The sequence below is a fragment of the Sciurus vulgaris genome (genome assembly GCF_902686455.1).
Source record: "Sciurus vulgaris genome assembly, chromosome: 1".
Lineage (NCBI taxonomy): Eukaryota > Metazoa > Chordata > Mammalia > Rodentia > Sciuridae > Sciurus > Sciurus vulgaris.
Window position 1 is genome coordinate 129,337,135 of NC_136461.1, and position 17,175 is coordinate 129,354,309.

Below are 17,175 nucleotides of genomic sequence, written 5' to 3' on the forward strand. Positions count from 1 at the left end.
AACTCTTAAATTTTGTCTTTTTATGTTAGCCCATATTTCTTGGAATTTCTTTTCTTTTATTAAAATCTTTTTTATTTTTACAGACTGCATTTTGATTCATTGTACACAAATGGGGTACAACTTTTCATTTCTGTGGTTGTACACAGTATAGATTCTCACCACTCATGTAATCATACATATACATAGGGTCATTCTGTCTGTTTCATTCTACTATCTTTCTGTCCCCCACCCCCTTGCACCCCATTTTCCTCTACACCATCCAAAGTTCCTGGCATTCTTCTTTTTCCCCTGCTACTCTCCCTAATTATACATCATCATCCACTTATCAGAGAAAACATTCGGCCTTTGGTTTTTTGGGCTTGGCCTATTTCACTTAGCATGATATTTTCCAACTTCATTCATTTACCTGCAAATACCATGATTTTATTATTCTTTATGGCTGAGTAATATTCTGTTGTGTATCTATACCACAGTTTCTTTATCTATTCATCAATTGAAAGGCATCTAGGTTGGTTCCACAATCTAGCTATTGTGAATTGAGCAGCTATGAACATTGATGTGGTTGCATCACTGTAGCGTGCTGATTTTAAGTCCTTTGGGTATAGGCCAAGGAGTGGGATAGCTGGGTCAAATGGTGATTCCATTCCAAGTTTTCTAAGGAATCTCCACACTGCTTTCCAGAGTGGCTGCACTAATTGGCAACCCCACCAGCAATGTATGAGTGTGCCTTTTCCACCACATCTACACCAACACTTATTATGGCTTGTGTTCTTAATAATAGCCATTCTAATTAGAGTTAGATGAAATCTCATGGTGGTTTTAATTTGCATTTCTCTAATTACTAGGGATAATGAGCACTTTTTCATATATTTGTGGATCACCTGTATATCTTCTGTGAAGTGTCTGCCCATTTCCTTAGTCCATTTACTGATTGGGTTCTTTGTATTTTTGGTGTAAAGTTTTTTAAGTTCTTTATAATCTTTGGACATTAGTGCTTTGCCTGTGGTGTGTGTGGAAAAGATTTTTTCCCACTCTGTAAGCTCTCTTTTCACATTATTGATTGTTTCCTGTGCTGAGAAAAAAACTTTTTAGTTTGAATCTATCCCATTTATTGATTTTTGCTTTTATTTCTTGTGCTATGGGGGTCCTGTTAAGGAAGTCTGGTCCTAAGCCAATGTAATGGAGATTCAGGCCTACATTTTCTTCTATTTCATGAAGGGTCTCAAGTCTACTTCCTAGATCCTTGATCCATTTTGAGTTGAGTTTTGTACAGGGTGAGAGATAGGGTTTCATTTTACTGCATATGAATTTCCAGTTTTCCCAGCACCATTTGTTGTTTTTGGCACCATTGTAAGTTTTTGGCACCTTTGTCTAGTATGAGATAACTATACTCATGTGGGTATGTCTCCATGTCTTCTATCCTGTACCATTGGTCTACCTATCTATTTTGGTGTCAATATCATGCCATTTTTGTTACTATTGCTCTATAGCAGAGTTTAAGGTCTGGTATTGTGATACCTCCTGCATCACTCTTCCTGCCCAGGATTGCTTTGGTTATTCTGGGTCTTTTGTTCTTTCAGACAAATTTCATGATTGCCTTTTCTGTTTCTATGAGAAATGTCATAGGGATTTTAACTGGAATCACATTAAATCTGTATAGCACCTTTGGAAGTATGGCCATTTTGATAATATTAATTCTGCCTGTCCAAGAACATGGATCTTTCCATCTTCTAAGGTCTTCCTCAATTTCTTTCTTTAATGTTCTGTAGTTTTCTTTGTTGAGATCTTTCACCTATTTGGTTAGATGGATTCCCAAGTTTGGTGTTTTTATTTGTTTGTTTGTTTTTTTGTTTTTGGTTTGGTTTGGTTTGGTTTGGTTTTTTTTTTTTTGTTTTGTTTTGTTTTGTTTTGTTTTTTTGAGGCTATTGCAAATGGAGTTGTTTCCCTCATTTCCCTTTCAGATATTTCATTGCTTATGTATAAAAATGCTTTAGATTTATGCATGTTGATTTTATGTCCTGCTACTTGCTGAATTCATTTATGAGGTCTAGAAGTTTTCTGGTGGAGTTTTTTTGGATCCTTTAAATAGAGAATCACGTCATCAGCAAATACTGACAGCTTGAGTTCCTCTTTTCCTATTCATATCCCTTTAATTTCTTTAGTCTGTCTAATTGCTCTGGCTAGTATTTCAAGGATGATGTTGAATAGAAGTGGTGAAAGAGGGCATCCCTGTCTTGTTCCAGTTTTTAAAGGGAATGCTTTCAGGTTTTCTCCATTAAGAATGATGCTGGGGAAGCCAGCCGGGTACAAGCTGCCTCAATTCTCTCGGTCTTCTCGCCATTGCAGCCTCCTGACTCAGTGATCCAGGAGGGCCCCACACCAATTTTATCCCCTCACCCGCCTCACACTAGTATCATATGTCCACTATCCAGAACCCCTGATCTTTCAACCCCTTTGCTGTTGCAACTAAGGGTGACGACTTACTCCTGGCAGGGACTGAGGATTACATTCATGTAAGAATCCAGCAACAGAACAGTAGAAAGACACTGACAGTTCAGGGCATTACAGATGAGTATGACAAAAAGAAACTTGTGAAAGCTTTCAAAAAGAAATTTGTAATGGTACTGTGATTGAACATCCTGAATACGGCGAGGTTATTCAACTTCAAGGTGACCAAAGAAAAAACATTTTTCAGTTTCTCTTGGAGGTTGGCATTGTCAAGGAGGAGCAGCTTAAGGTTCATGGATTCTAAAATGAACCTAAATACGTGGAGAATTTCTTGAGTGATTTTGTTCTCTAAACCCAGTGTGGCTGCCTTGTGAAATGATTCTCTGCAGTAAATGGACTTTTCATGTACTTAATCATTCAAACTTCCATTCACATCTGCATGATTACAGAAAACATGGGGTATGTAGGCTAGTAACACACAAAAAAATTGCAGTATGATGGTAACAAAGCCCCGTATTCATTTTAACATGTTTCCGATGGAAAATGTTTTGAGTGTTTATTTGTTGATTGTTCAGTTTATTTTCACTTGATTAAATGTTTTTTGTTGTAATAAACCATGTATGTTGCAGCTGAGCAATAAAAAAAAACTATGAAAAAAAAAAAAGAATGATCTTGGCCATGGGCTTAGCATAATAGCCTTTACAATGTTGAGGTATGTTCCTCCTATCCCTATTCTTTCTAGTGTTTTGAGCATGAATGGGTGCTGTATTTTGTCAAACATTTTTTCTGCATCATTTGAAATAACCATGTGATTCTTAACCTTAAGTCTATTGATATGATGGATTACATTTATTGATTTACAAATATTGAACCAACCTTGCAGTCCCAGGATGCACCGCACTTGACCATGATGCACTATCTTCTTAATATGTTTTTGGATGCGGTTTGCCAGGATTTTGTTAAGGATTTTTGCATCTATATTCATCAAATATATTGGTCTAAAATTTTCTGATCATAATGGAATGAAATTAGAAATCAATGACAAAATAAAAAACAGAAATTACTCCAACACCTGGAGACTAAATAATATGCTATTGAATGAAACATGGATAACAAAAAACATCAGGGAGGAGATAAAAAAATTCTTAGAGGTCAATGAGAATGACGATACAACATATCAAAATCTCTGGGACACTATGAAAGCAGTACTAAGAGGAAAATTCATTGCATGGAGTGCATTCAAGAAGAGAATAAAAAGTCAACAACTAAATAGCCTAACATTACAGCTCAAAGCCCTAGAAAAAGAAGAACAGAACAACACCAAAAGTAGTAGAAGATAGGAAATAATTAAAATCAGAGCTGAAATCAATAAAATTGAAACAAAAGAAACAATTCAAAACATTGACAAAACAAAAAGTTTGTCCTTTGAAAAAGTAAAAAAATAGACAAACCCTGATCCACATTAACAAAGAGAAGGAGAGAGAAAACTCAAATTAGTAAAATTCATGATGAAAAAGGAAATATCATGATGAACACCACTGAAATACATAACATAATGAGAAGCTACTTTAAAAATCTATATTCCAACAAAATAGAAAATACTGAAGTCATCAACAAATTTCTAGAGACATATGATCCTCCCAAACTGAACTAGGAGGACATACACAATTTAAACAGATCAATATCAAGCAATGAAATAGAAGAAGCCATCAAAAGCCTACCAACCAAGAAAAGCCCAGGACCAGATGAATTCTCAGCCGAGTTCTACAAGACCTTCAAAGAAGAACTCATTCCAATACTTCTCAAAGTATTCCTGGAAATAGAAAAGAAAAGAACCCTGCCAAACTCATTCTATGAAATTAATATCACCCTCTTGGAATTTCTGTTCATGGTTTCTTATCATCTCCTCTCTGCAGTTGACTTTATTTTCAAGAGTATATATTTTGTCTTCATTACCTGATATTCTGTCTTCCAAGTGGTCTTGTCTGATGGTAATGTTTTCTGTTGATTTTTTAATTTGGTTTATTGATTCCTTCATTTTGAGGATTTCTGCTTGTTTTTTTTCCCACAATCTCTAATTCTTTGTTGAAGTGATCTTTCACTTCCTGTACTTTCTCTTTGATTTCACTCCTCATAATATCCTTTACTTTGTAGATCAGTTTAACTATATACATTCTATTCTCTGACATTTCTTCTACTGTGTTGTCTACAGATTCTGTTGTTGGAATACCTTGGTTTGTTTGAGGTACTTTGTTCCCTTGTTTTTTGTTGCTTGTGTGTCTTCCCATTTAGTGGTATGAATCTGGGGCAGTACAGTTTCTACTCTGTAATCTTATAATATCCCTTAAGGCTTCCAGTACATCAAATTGAAGGGGGAGACCCATATTAACACACCCTTGAAAACAATATACAGAGGGCGCCAGGAACTTCCCCAAGCAGCCCAGCCCCCTCCAGCGGGAAGCGCCTCTCTAGGCTAGCTTCTCGGGGCAGACCGCCCAGTGAGAGCCTTTTGACGCAGAGCCAGCCAAAAGTCCCCAAGCCAGCGGAGACCTCCGACCCACAAGCAGCTTCTGGGACCAGGGCTGGGCAGCCAGAGACCTCTCCAGGCAGGCTTGCCCCCCTCCAGCTGCAGGCTTTTTCCAAGGGGCGATCAAAGATGGCGGACTAGAGGGTGACTGCATCTCCAGTCGCTCCAGAACCCAGGATTCCAGAAGGGAAGGCATTGAGCGACTCGGACTAAAATAGAACCACGGGGTGAGTCTCCCCCACCCAGTGAAGCTCAGCTGGGTGGCAGCCCGGATTTGAGCAGCTTATTAGAGTAGGACAGGGCAGATAGAGTCTCCCCCAGGCAGCTCTGAGCACTCTGACGGTGGGCTCCTCCCACAGGGCCAGATTCTCCAGCCTCGCGGAGCAGGCCCCCCAGTGAGAGCCTTTCTGCATAGAAGCAGCACAGCCAGATCCGGCCTGCGCCGCTGCCAGCTTGGCCCGCCCACAGGTTGCTTCAGAGACCAGCACAGGGCGCCAGGGACTTCCCCAAGCAGCCCAGCCCCCTCTGGCGGGAAGGGCCTCTTTAGACTAGTTTCTCGGGGCAGACCGCCCAGTGAGAGCCTGTCTACACAGAGCCAGCCACAAGTACCCAAGCCAGTGGAGACCTCCGACTTGCAAGCAGCCTCTGGGACCAGGGCTGGGCAGCAAGAGACTTCTCCAGGTCTCTCTCCCTGGAACCAGTAGCAGGCTAGGGGCAGCGTTCTTTGGAAGCACTACATTATCAAGTTAATCCAAGACTTCAGGCTACTGAAGGCTGGTAGGTGATACACTGGAAATCTACAGGGACACTATAAGCCAATAGAGGAAATCTACAATATCACAGAGTCCCACTGACATCTGACCAATATGAGAAAACAAGGGAAGAAAATGTCCCAAACAAACCTAGATACTATATCAATAAAAAAACAATGACAGCACAGCAGAAGAAATGTCAGAAAGGGATTTTAGAATGTACATAATTAAAACAATCAGGGAAGCAAAAGAGGAGATGAAAGAACAAATGCAGGCATTAAATGAACGCACCAATCAAAAGTTAAAAGAGCAAATATGGGAAGCAAAAGAGCATTTCAATAAAGAGTTAGAGACACTGAAAAAAAAACCAAACAGAAATCCTTGAAATGAAGGAAAAAATACACCAAGTTAAAAACTCCATAGAAAGCATAGGATAGATCACCTGGAAGACAGAACCTCATATATTGAAGACAAAATATATACTCTTGAAAACAAAGTTGACCAAAGAGAAAAGATGGTAAGAAATCATGAACAGAATCTACAAAAATTATGGGATATCATGAAGAGGCCAAATTTAAGAATTATTGGGATTGAGGAAGGCTTAGAGAAACAAACCAAAGGAATGAACAATCTAGTCAATGAAATAATATCAGAAAATTTCCCAAATCTGAAGAATGAAATGGAAATCCAAGTACAAGAGGCTTATAGGACTCCAAATATACAAAATTACAGCACACCTACACCAAGGCACATTATTATGAAAATACCTAACATACAAAATAAAGACAGAATTTTAAAGGCCGCGAGAGAAAAGAATCAAATTACATTCAGGGGGAAACCAATAAGAATATCAGCAAAATTTTTCAATCAAGACCCTAAAAGCTAGAAGGCCCTGGAACAACATCCATTTTCAGCCTTGAAAGAAAATGGATGCCAACCAAGAATTTTATACCCAGCAAAACTTACTTTCAGATTTGACTTATTTTCAGATTTTCTTATTTGATGAGATAAGATCCTTCCATGATAAACAAAAGCTAAAGGAATTTACAAAAAGAAAGCCGGCATTACAGAACATTCTCAGCAAAATATTCCATGAGGAAGAGATGAAAATCAATGATATAAATCAGCAAAGGGAGGAACTAGCCTAAAGGAATAGCCAAATAAAGGAGAAACCAAATCATGTCCAAAAACAAAAATGAGTCAAATGACTGAGAATACAAATCATATCCCAATAATAACCCTGAATGTTAATGGCCTGAACTCATCAATCAAAAGACATAGACTGGCAGATTGGATTAAAAAGAAAAATCCAACAATATGCTGCCTGCAAGAGACTCATCTCATAGAAAGAGATACCCATAGACTAAAGGTAAAAGGATGGGAAAAAACATACCATGCACACGGACACAGCAAAAAAGCTGGAGTATCCATCCTCACTTCAGATAATGTGGACTTCAAGCCAAAACTAGTCAGAAGGGATAAAGAAGGACATTACATACTGCTTAAGGGAAGCATAAATCAGCAAGACATTACAATCATAAATATCTATGCCCTGAACATTGGCTCATCCATGTATGTCAAACAAATCCTTCTCAATTCCAGAAATCAAATAGACCACAACACAATAATACTAGGTAATTTTAACACACCTCTCTCACCACTGGATAGATCTTCCAAACAAAAACTGAATAAAGAAACCATAGATCTCAGTAACACAATCAACAATTTATACTTAACGGACATTTATAGAATATACCATCCAACAAAGAACGAATACACTTTCTTCTCAACAGCACATGGATCCTTCTCTAAAATAGACCATGTTTTATGCCACAAAGCTACTGTTAGCAAATACAAGAAGATAGAGATACTACCTTGTACTCTATCAGATCATAATGGATTGAAATTAGAAATAAATGACAGAATAAAAAACAGAAATTTCTCCAATACCTGGAGATTAAATAATACACTATTATATGATAAATAGATAACAGAAGACATCAGGAGGGAAATTAAAAAATTCTTAAAAGTAAATGAGAACAAAGACATATCATATCAAAATCTCTGAGACACTATGAAAGCAGTACTTAAGAGGAAGATTGATTTCATGGGGCGCATTCAACAAAAGAAGTAGAAATCAACAAATAAACGACTTAACACTACAGCTCAAAGCCCTAGAAAAAGAAGAGCAGACCAACACCAAAAGTAGTAGAAGACAGGAAATAGTTAAAATCAGAGCCGAAATCAATGAAATTGAAACAAAAGAAACAATTGGAAAAATTAACAAAATAAATAGTTGGTTCTTTGAAAAAATAAACAAAATTGATAAACCCTTAGCCACACTAACAAAGAGAAAGAGGGAGAAAACTCAAATTACTAAAATTCGGAATGAACAAGGAAATATCACAATAGACACCAGTGAAATACAAAACATAATTAGAAGCCATTTTGAAAACCTATACTCCAACAAAACAGAAACCTCGAAGACATCAACAAGTTTCTAGAGACATAGGAATCACTTAAACTGAATGAGGAGGACATACACAACTTAAATAAATCAATTTCAAGCAATGAAATAGAAGAGGTCATCAAAAGCCTACCAACAAAGAAAAGTCCAGGACCAGAGGGGTTCTCAGCCAAGTTCTACAAAACCTTCAAAGAAGAGCTCATTCCAATACTTCTCAAAGTATTCCATAAAATAGAAGAGGAGGGAACCCTCCCAAACTCATTCTATGAAGCCAATATCACCCTGATACCTAAACCAGACAGAGACACATTGAGGAAAGAAAATTTCAGACCAATATCCTTAATGAACATTGACACAAAAATTCTCAACCAAATTTTAGCAAATCGCATACAAAAATATATTAAAAAGATAGTGCACCACGATCAAATGGGTTTTATCCCAGGGATGCAAGGTTGGTTCAACATCCGGAAATCAATAAATGTCATTCATGATATCAACAGACTAAAAGTTAAGAATCATATGATTATTTCAATAGATGCAGAAAAAGCATTTGATAAAATACAGCACCCCTCATGCTCAAAACACTAGAGAAAATTGGTGTAGTGGGAACATTCCTTAACATTGTAAAGGCCATCTACGCTAAGCCCATGGCCAATATCATTCTAAATGGTGAAAAACTGAAAGCATTCCCCCTAAAAACTGGAATAAGGCAGGGATGCCCTCTTTCACCACTTCTATTCAACATCATCCTTGAGACTCTAGCCAGAGCAATTAGACAAACCAAAGAAATTAAAGGGATACGAATTGGAAAAGAGGAACTCAAACTATCCCTGTTCGCTGATGACATGATTATATATTTAGAGGAACCTGGAAATTCCACCAGAAAACTCTTAGAACTCATACGTGAATTCAGTAAAGTAGCAGGTTACAAGATCAATGCTCATAAATCCAATGCATTTTTATACGTAAGAGATGAATCTTCAGAAAGAGAAATTAGGAAAACTACCCCATTCACAATAGCATAAAAAAAAAAAATACTTGGGAATCAATCTCACAAAAGAGGTGAAAGACCTCTACAATGAGAACTACAGAACACTAAAGAAAGAAATTAAAGAAAACCTTAGAAGATGGAAAGATCTCCCATGTTCATGGATAGGAAGAATTAATATTGTCAAAATGGCCATACTACCAAAAGTGCTATATAGATTCAATGCAATTCCAATTAAAATCCCAATGATGTACCTTACAGAAATAGAGCAAGGAATTATGAAATTCATCTGGAAGAATAAGAAACCCAGGATTGCTAAAGCAATCCTCAGTTGAAAGAGCGAAGCAGGGGGTATCGGAATAGCAGATCTTCAACTCTATTACAAAGCAATAGTAACAAAAACGGCATGGTATTGGTGCCAAAATAGACAGGTATATCAATGGTACAGAATAGAGGAACTGGACACAAATCCAAATAAATACAATTTTCTCATACTAGACAAAGGGGCCAAAAATATGCAATGGAGAAAAGATAGCCTCTTCAACAAATGGTGCTGGGAAAACTGGAAAACCATATGCAACCGAATGAAATTAAACCCCTATCTCTCACCCTGCACAAAACTCAACTCAAAATGGAACAAGGACCTCGGAATCAGACCAGAGATCCTGCATCTTATAGAAGAAAAGGTAGGTCCAAACCTTCAACTTGTTGGCTTAGGAGCAGACTTCCTTAACAGGACTCCCATAGCCCAAGAAATAAAAACAAGAATCAACAACTGGGATAGATTCAAACTAAAAAGCTTTCTCTCAGCAAAGGACTATCAGTAATGTGAAGAGAGAGCCTACGGAGTGGGAGAATATCTTTGCCACTCATACTTCAGATAGAGCGCTAATATCCCGAATCTATAAAGAACTCAAAAAACTCTACACCAAGAATACAAATAATCCAATCAACAAATGGGTTAAGGAAATGAGCAGGCACTACACAGAAGAAGATTTACAAGCAATCAACAGATATATGAAAAAATGTTCAACGTCTCTAGTAATAAGAGAAATGCAAATCAAAACTACCCTAAGATTTCATGTCACCTAATTAGAATGGCGATTATCAAGAACATAAGCAACAATAGGTGTTGGCAAGGATGTGGGGAAGAAGGTACACTCATACATTACTGGTGGGGTTGCAAATTAGTGCAGCCACTCTGGAAAGCAGTATGGAGATTCCTCAGAAAGCTTGGAATGGAACCACCATTTGACGCAGCTATCCCACTCCTTGGCCTATACCCAAGGGACTTAAAATCAGCATACTACACAGAGATACAGCCACATCAATGTTCATCGCTGCTTAATTCACCATAGCCAGATTGTGGAACCAACCTAGATGCCCTTCAGTTGATGAATGGATAAAGAAACGGTGGCATATATATACAATGGAATATTACTCCGCCGTGAAGAATGATAAAATTATGTCATTTGCAGGTAAATGGATGAAATTGTAGGATATCATGCTAAGTGAGATAAGTCAATCTCAAAAAACTAAAGGATGAATGATCTCGCTGATAAGCGGATGAGGACATATAATGGGGCGTAGGAGGGGTTAGCCTTAGGGCTAGGGTTAGGTTTAGGGTTAGGGATAAGGAGAGTGGTAAGAATGGAGGCAGGAAGGACTGTATAGAGGGAAAAGAGGGGTGGGAGGGGGGGGAAGGGAATCAAACAACATTGCCCTATGTAAATTTATGATTTTTAATAAAAAAATGGAAAAAAAATGTTGAAGAAGAAAAAAAAAAAACAATATACAACTTTAAACTGAATAGTTCCTAAATGTATCTACAGTTTTGTTACAATAAACAGAAATAATGTGTTCAATTATTGTCTACAGTATAAAACAGTAAGTTTGTTAAAAGGATTTACCATTTCAAATGATGGACAAAGAGGAACCAGAATTAGTGTAGGGTGTGATGTTTATGAGGAGAAGGAGAGAAAAGAGAGGTAAATATTTATAGTAAGAGTGAAGAAAGAATTCATAGAGGTTGGCTATGAGTATGAGAAAATTGAGAAAGAGAATCCAAGGAGAAAGATAAGACAGAAAAAAATATATACAGATTTTTTAAAAGATAAAAGTAAAGGTATAAAGCAAAAATATAAGTATACACAACCAAACTGTTATATACTATTCAGATATCCCACTCTTCAATAAATTGATGCATGAAAAATATTTGGATTCAAAGATGGTACAGGTGTGAGAGAGAAAGGGAAAAAAAGGAAAGTCTGTGGAAAATTACCAATTGCTTCCATTGGCTTTCAACATTTTCAGTTTCCCTTCTCCACCAATAGGGGGCTTGTCTGAAGTTTAATGATAGCTCCAGTCCAGTGGGTGCTGGACTGATTGGCTGAGCGAGTCAATAGCAAGATGCCCTCGCACACCTTCCCACCTGTTGTAGCCGGCCCATTCCATCTCCTAACACTTCAGGACTCACTGAGTTGGAGAGAGCCCAGTTTTCTCCAGTTTCTCCAACCTGTGTTCTCCCAGGGAACTGCCCCCAGCATGGCTTTCCATGGACTTGTCAAGCCCATTCGGGCCCATGCAGACCCAGCTGCAATCTGACTGGCCTGGGCTTCAGATTCCCTAGGCTCTGCCTTGGCGCAGTCCCACAATCTCAATGCCATCCCAACTTGCAGAGAGACCATCAAGCATGCATTCACACAAAGCAGCAACTCTGCAAAGAAGCCACTAGATGGCAGCCACTAGCACATCCAGCAGGAAGACCTCAGTTGCAACCACACCTGCAGGTAACCAGACAATGTATTTCCAGATTCTGACCAGTGTCCCCAGACTGAGGCAGCTGTGACCCAAGATGGCGGGGTGGCTGCAGCAAACCTGCAGGCCCCTTGACCCTGGGCTCCCAGGCCCTGGCCAGTATCCCAAGATGGCAGCAGCCACGTGTAACAAAAACCCGCGGGTAACCTAAAAATGGACTTCCAGTCAGCAACAGCAGTGGGTGTTCCCTAGGCAGTCTGCAGGTGGACATCAGGTGGCAGCATTGGCAGGCTAGTGGCTGGAGATGGGCAGGCAAAAGGAAGGCAAACAGGCAACTGGCATTAAGTCGGTGGCAGTCAGCAAACGATCTGCCCGTGAAAGGCAGGTGATATACTGTTTGTCGGAGGGGACAAACAGGGATCAAAGAATTGGGGCTCAGTGGGTAGAAAGTGCTGTCTCACAGAGTAACAGTATTTCCTCTGCTTGAATCCCAAGTCGCAGAGCAACAAGGAATTCAGCCTCCCTCTATTCACCATCTTAGATCCTGTGGTTGTATTTCTTTTGCTTTTGCACATGTTTTCTTTCTTTCCCATTTTGAAAAGAGCTACCAAAGAATATGCTTACAGTATTTGAAACTAGCAATTAAGATAAATCCACACAGATAGAATGCTTTCCTTTTCCTTGCCAGAATGCCATCAACCACAGAAGCACAAAGTTAGCCAGAACTGAGTCTGAAGATCACAGAACCCCAGGGGCTGAGTGAAAGAATTGCAGTCCACACTTAGCAATTGAGGGTTTGCTTCTCAGGGTACCTGCTGGACCTGGACCTTGAAAAAAGAAATGAATCTGACCCAAAAGTAGAGACAAACTATCGTAAGTCAGGTCCATTTTTTTACTTTTTCCCACTTTGGCCATGAGGGAAGTGTTTATTACCAAAATTGTTTTAGTAACATTGCCTTGAATGTAGCATTTTCACATTTCTACTGAAAATAGTATTCTTGTCCTGATCATTTTATGTTAACCATAGAAATTTGTACTTTGGTTCTTGTAGGCTGTTATGGGTCTGCTGAATAGAAATAGTATGTTTCTTTTCTTTTTTCTTTCTCTTTTCTTTTATTTTTTCTTCTTTTTCTCTTTTCATGATATTGAAAATCAAACCCAGGGTCTTACATATGGTAGGAAAGTGCCCTACCACTGAGCTACATCCAAGCCTTAGAATTAGTATGTACTAAAATAAACTATCACACACAACAATTGAAAATATAAATATAATTGCCAACCTTAAAAAGGTCAAATGAAAAGTGGAGATTAGAAGCCCCTTCTACCTTATTATGCCTTTCTGATACACATAAATCTTCCTTTTTTTAAAATGGACTCAGCATTATTAAAATCAGATTTGACCCAGGGAATAAAAAGGCTCCAGAGTTACCAGTTGGAAAGTCAGAGTTAAGGGGTTGTTTCAAACCCAAATATGCAACTGGTCAAGATAAAGCAGTCATTTACATTTGATTATCATCATTATATCCATTCCATATGGTTTAATCAAGAAGACTATTTAAAAGATACTTTTAAAAGTTATACAATGAATAATTAAATAATGGGTTTAAATTATTTAAATTTTAAGTAATTACTATGAAAAGTTGCTTCCATGTTTTAGACATCCTTAAATCCTGGAAGATATAATGATAATAAAATTTAGTTCATAGAAACCTGAAAAATTACCAAAGGTACCCAAGATGAAGCTATATGGTAGAAAAAGGACATTTTCTTTCAGTTAGATGCACAAGTTCCAGGTTATTATGCTCACATAATTTACTCAACTTCTGTTTCCATTGATAAAGCCTACTCTATCAAAAACTGTTAGAATTCTTAGAAAAAACAAAACGTCAAGCATCTTGCATCCATAGGTGGAAAAAATGACGTGATGCTAAAATATTTCTCTCAAATTATGTAGCACCTATGTGACTTCTAAACACCATCACCATGAAATATTTATAAAGACAAATATAAGCAAATAGATTAATCCCGAAGGTAATTCCAAGTCGACCAAATCACACTAAGTCATTTTACAACCACCTGTATGGACTCCTTAAAGAGTCATTTAAATTGAAAATCAGTATTACATATAAAATACACATTAATTTCTTTCTGACAGAGAAAAATCTTTATTTACAGACTGAAAAAGTCAGGGTTCAAATTTCATGAAGTGATCTGGAGGGGTCACAGAAAGAAAAGTAAAAGTTCTGATCAGAACATGGTAGCACATGATTAGAATTCCATAAAGGAAAATAAAACTGATTAAGTTGAAAAGAACAAAGTTGCAAGTTATAGTTGCACAATAGAAAAAAGGGAGGAAAAGTTTTTAAAAACTGTGTTGACATAATTTCCCAACCAAAGCAAAATAATTGTCTCTCTTTAAAATATTTATTCAAAATAGATTTTTTTAAAATACCCTGAAGGAAGAAACTGTGATCTGGAATTCTATTGCTCTCTTATTCCTTGTAATCAGACTTGCTAAACAACCAATCTAAGATTTAAAGGTAAAAAACAAAACATTAAAAAAAATATTTAAAGGTTTTCTTTGCATATTGTAGTCTTTGAGCCTTTCCAAAATAATAAGCAGATTAGGATTTCATTGTAGTGAGCCAGATATAAGGTCTTTCACAGCCAAATTTCTGTCATGAAGTGTGTTACTCAGCTTTTCATCCTTGTGACCAAAATACCTGACAAGAACAACTTAGAGAAGAAAAGATTTATTTTGGCTTAGTTGCAGAAGTTTCAGTCCATGGTCAGCTGGCTCATTGCTCCGGGCCTGAAGTGAAGCAGAACATGTTGGAAGTGCATGGTAGAGAAAATCTGCTCAGATCACAGCAGCTTGGAGGCAGAGAGAGAGAGGGGAAGGAGCCTGAGAGAAGCTAAGTATTTCCAGGGCATGCCCCCAGTGACCTACTTCTTCCAGATAGGCCCGCCTTCCAGTAGTCTATTCAGCCATCAATGAATTAACTCATTGATAAGGTCAGAGATTACATGATCCAATCACTTCCCAAAAGCCCCATTTCTGAAAACATGAAACCAGGGGACATTTTAGATCCAAACCTTAACATGAAGCAATACCTCTGAAAACATTTTTAAAAATTAATTTTAAATATACTTTTTTCACACTAAAAATGTGCTAATCATCACCATCAAATGACCAAAATTAATGAGACAATATTTTTAAATTAACGTAGATAATAATAAGAAATCAACACTTAAATTGTACTTACTAAACATAAGCCACCCTTCTAATAGTTACCTGACTGCCTACCCATGTATCTGTAGCTACCTATCTATGCAAACATACAATCCAAGACACTCTTCAGTTAATTTTTATTCTTTTCAGTTTATGGATATAAAAGCTATTGCTCTGGTATATTTATCAAACCATGCTGTACCTCAATTCATTTTCTGAAACCTCCTTTATTAAAGAGGGTATAATGGTGGCAACACAGCAGTCCATGGTGTTGAGATTCCCATCTTAGCTCATCAGCAGAACCCTTCTCTCTTTACTTGTTTAAGTGCGTGCATCCTTCACAAAACAACTGTTTCCCTTATCCTCTCTCAATATATTCCCCAAATAGATGGATGCTCTGCTTAGAACCTCCAAACAAACTTTCTAACTTTCCATCCTCAGTATTTGTCACCTGACAAATGTGTACTCAATGATATTGACAAACATTGAAAGTAGCAGATACAAAAATAAATGTAAATATAATTTCTTTCAAAAGCCAGGTTGTCCTTATGTACCAAAGAGGCAATTTCTATTTTGAAAAATATTCAATTTAAACACTCAATTCAGTAATCCTATCAAATATCAACAGAACTTCATATACAAGGCAATCGCTCTGTCATTATGAACTGAAGAGGCAATTTTTGTTATCAAAAAGTTAAATGGTGCTAGGGGCAATAGCACACACCTGTAATTCCAGTGGCTCAGGAGGCTGAGGTAGGAGGATTGCAGGTTTGAGATCAGTTTGGAAATTTAGCAAGACTCTCAGCAACTTAGGGAGACCTTGTCTCAATAAACAAAAAGGGTTGGGGATGTAGCTTAGTGGTAAAGTACCTCTGGGTTCAAGCCCCATTACCCTCTGCCAAAATGAAAGTTAAATGGTGAGCAATGGCAGAAAGAATCAAAACTGTTATTATTCAGACCATGTCCACTGAACAACTTAGGCTCTTTGTCATGGGGTGGCCTTGTGACACATATATATTGAATCTGCATTTTCTCATAATATAGATTAACAAATGTTCAAAAGCACATTTAATAATCAAAAAATCATATCTATTTGAACTAATACATTTGATTTTTATAATAAATAAATGGCATATTTTCATGAAAAAAATAAATCATGAACCAGATCTAAAATCATAAGATAATTATACATGTAGGAGTTTTAACATACTAAATTTAACATACTAAATTTCTTCATGATTTTGCTTCCAATGATTCTGGGTGAATTTGAATACTAAGAAGTCCCTAGTGGTTACCAAGTTAAAAGGATGAATCTCAGAATAAATCCTCCAAAAGATGAAATTAATATACTTGGAAAAAATATTAGTAAGATTTAATGTGTAAGTAGTTATTTTAAGTATTTGCGTATAATCTTCTAATTTATTCATAATTCTTTAATATCTCAAGCCATCTGCATTAACCAAGCATGTTCCTGTGGTCAGTAGTTGGTCAACTACTTTACTCAAGTCCACTAGTCCAGATGCTAATCTCTTCCTGAAGCACCCTCACAGACACACCCAGATTAGTTCTTAACCAGCTATCATTTTGCTTAATTAATTATGGTTAATTATATGATTAAGCTATGGTCATACAGTAAAAAACAATGAAGCTAGCTGATAGTGGTAAGATAGTCCACAGATCAGATGTGAAATATACTATGTTCCATGAAGGGTACATTCCAAGACTCCCAGTGAATGTCTGAAACCACAGATAATACCAAATCTTATATAATCTAAGTGACTGATGGATGGGTAGTGTATAGGGTAGATACCCTGGACAAAGTAGGATGGATCATGATAGTACAAGATTTCATCACAGTGCTCAGAGTGAAGTGTGATATAAAACTTAGGAATTATTTATTTCTGGAATTTCCACTAAACATTTTTGGACCATGGTTGACTGTGGGTAACTGAAACTGTGGAAAGTGAAACTGAGATAGATGAATGGGAGGAAAAGAAAAAATAT

At 37.3% G+C, this 17,175-nt stretch overlaps 1 protein-coding gene and 1 pseudogene across 7 annotated transcripts in view; one reads left to right on the forward strand and one right to left on the reverse strand.

Moving 5' to 3' along the window:
- Window positions 1-17,175, reverse strand: part of PXDNL (peroxidasin like) — a 545,994-nt gene that overhangs the window by 319,859 nt on the left and 208,960 nt on the right. The window lies entirely within an intron of this gene.
- Window positions 2,418-3,859, forward strand: LOC306659500 (eukaryotic translation initiation factor 1b-like; annotated as a pseudogene). Its single transcript has one exon. The product of its transcript is annotated as a eukaryotic translation initiation factor 1b-like (transcript).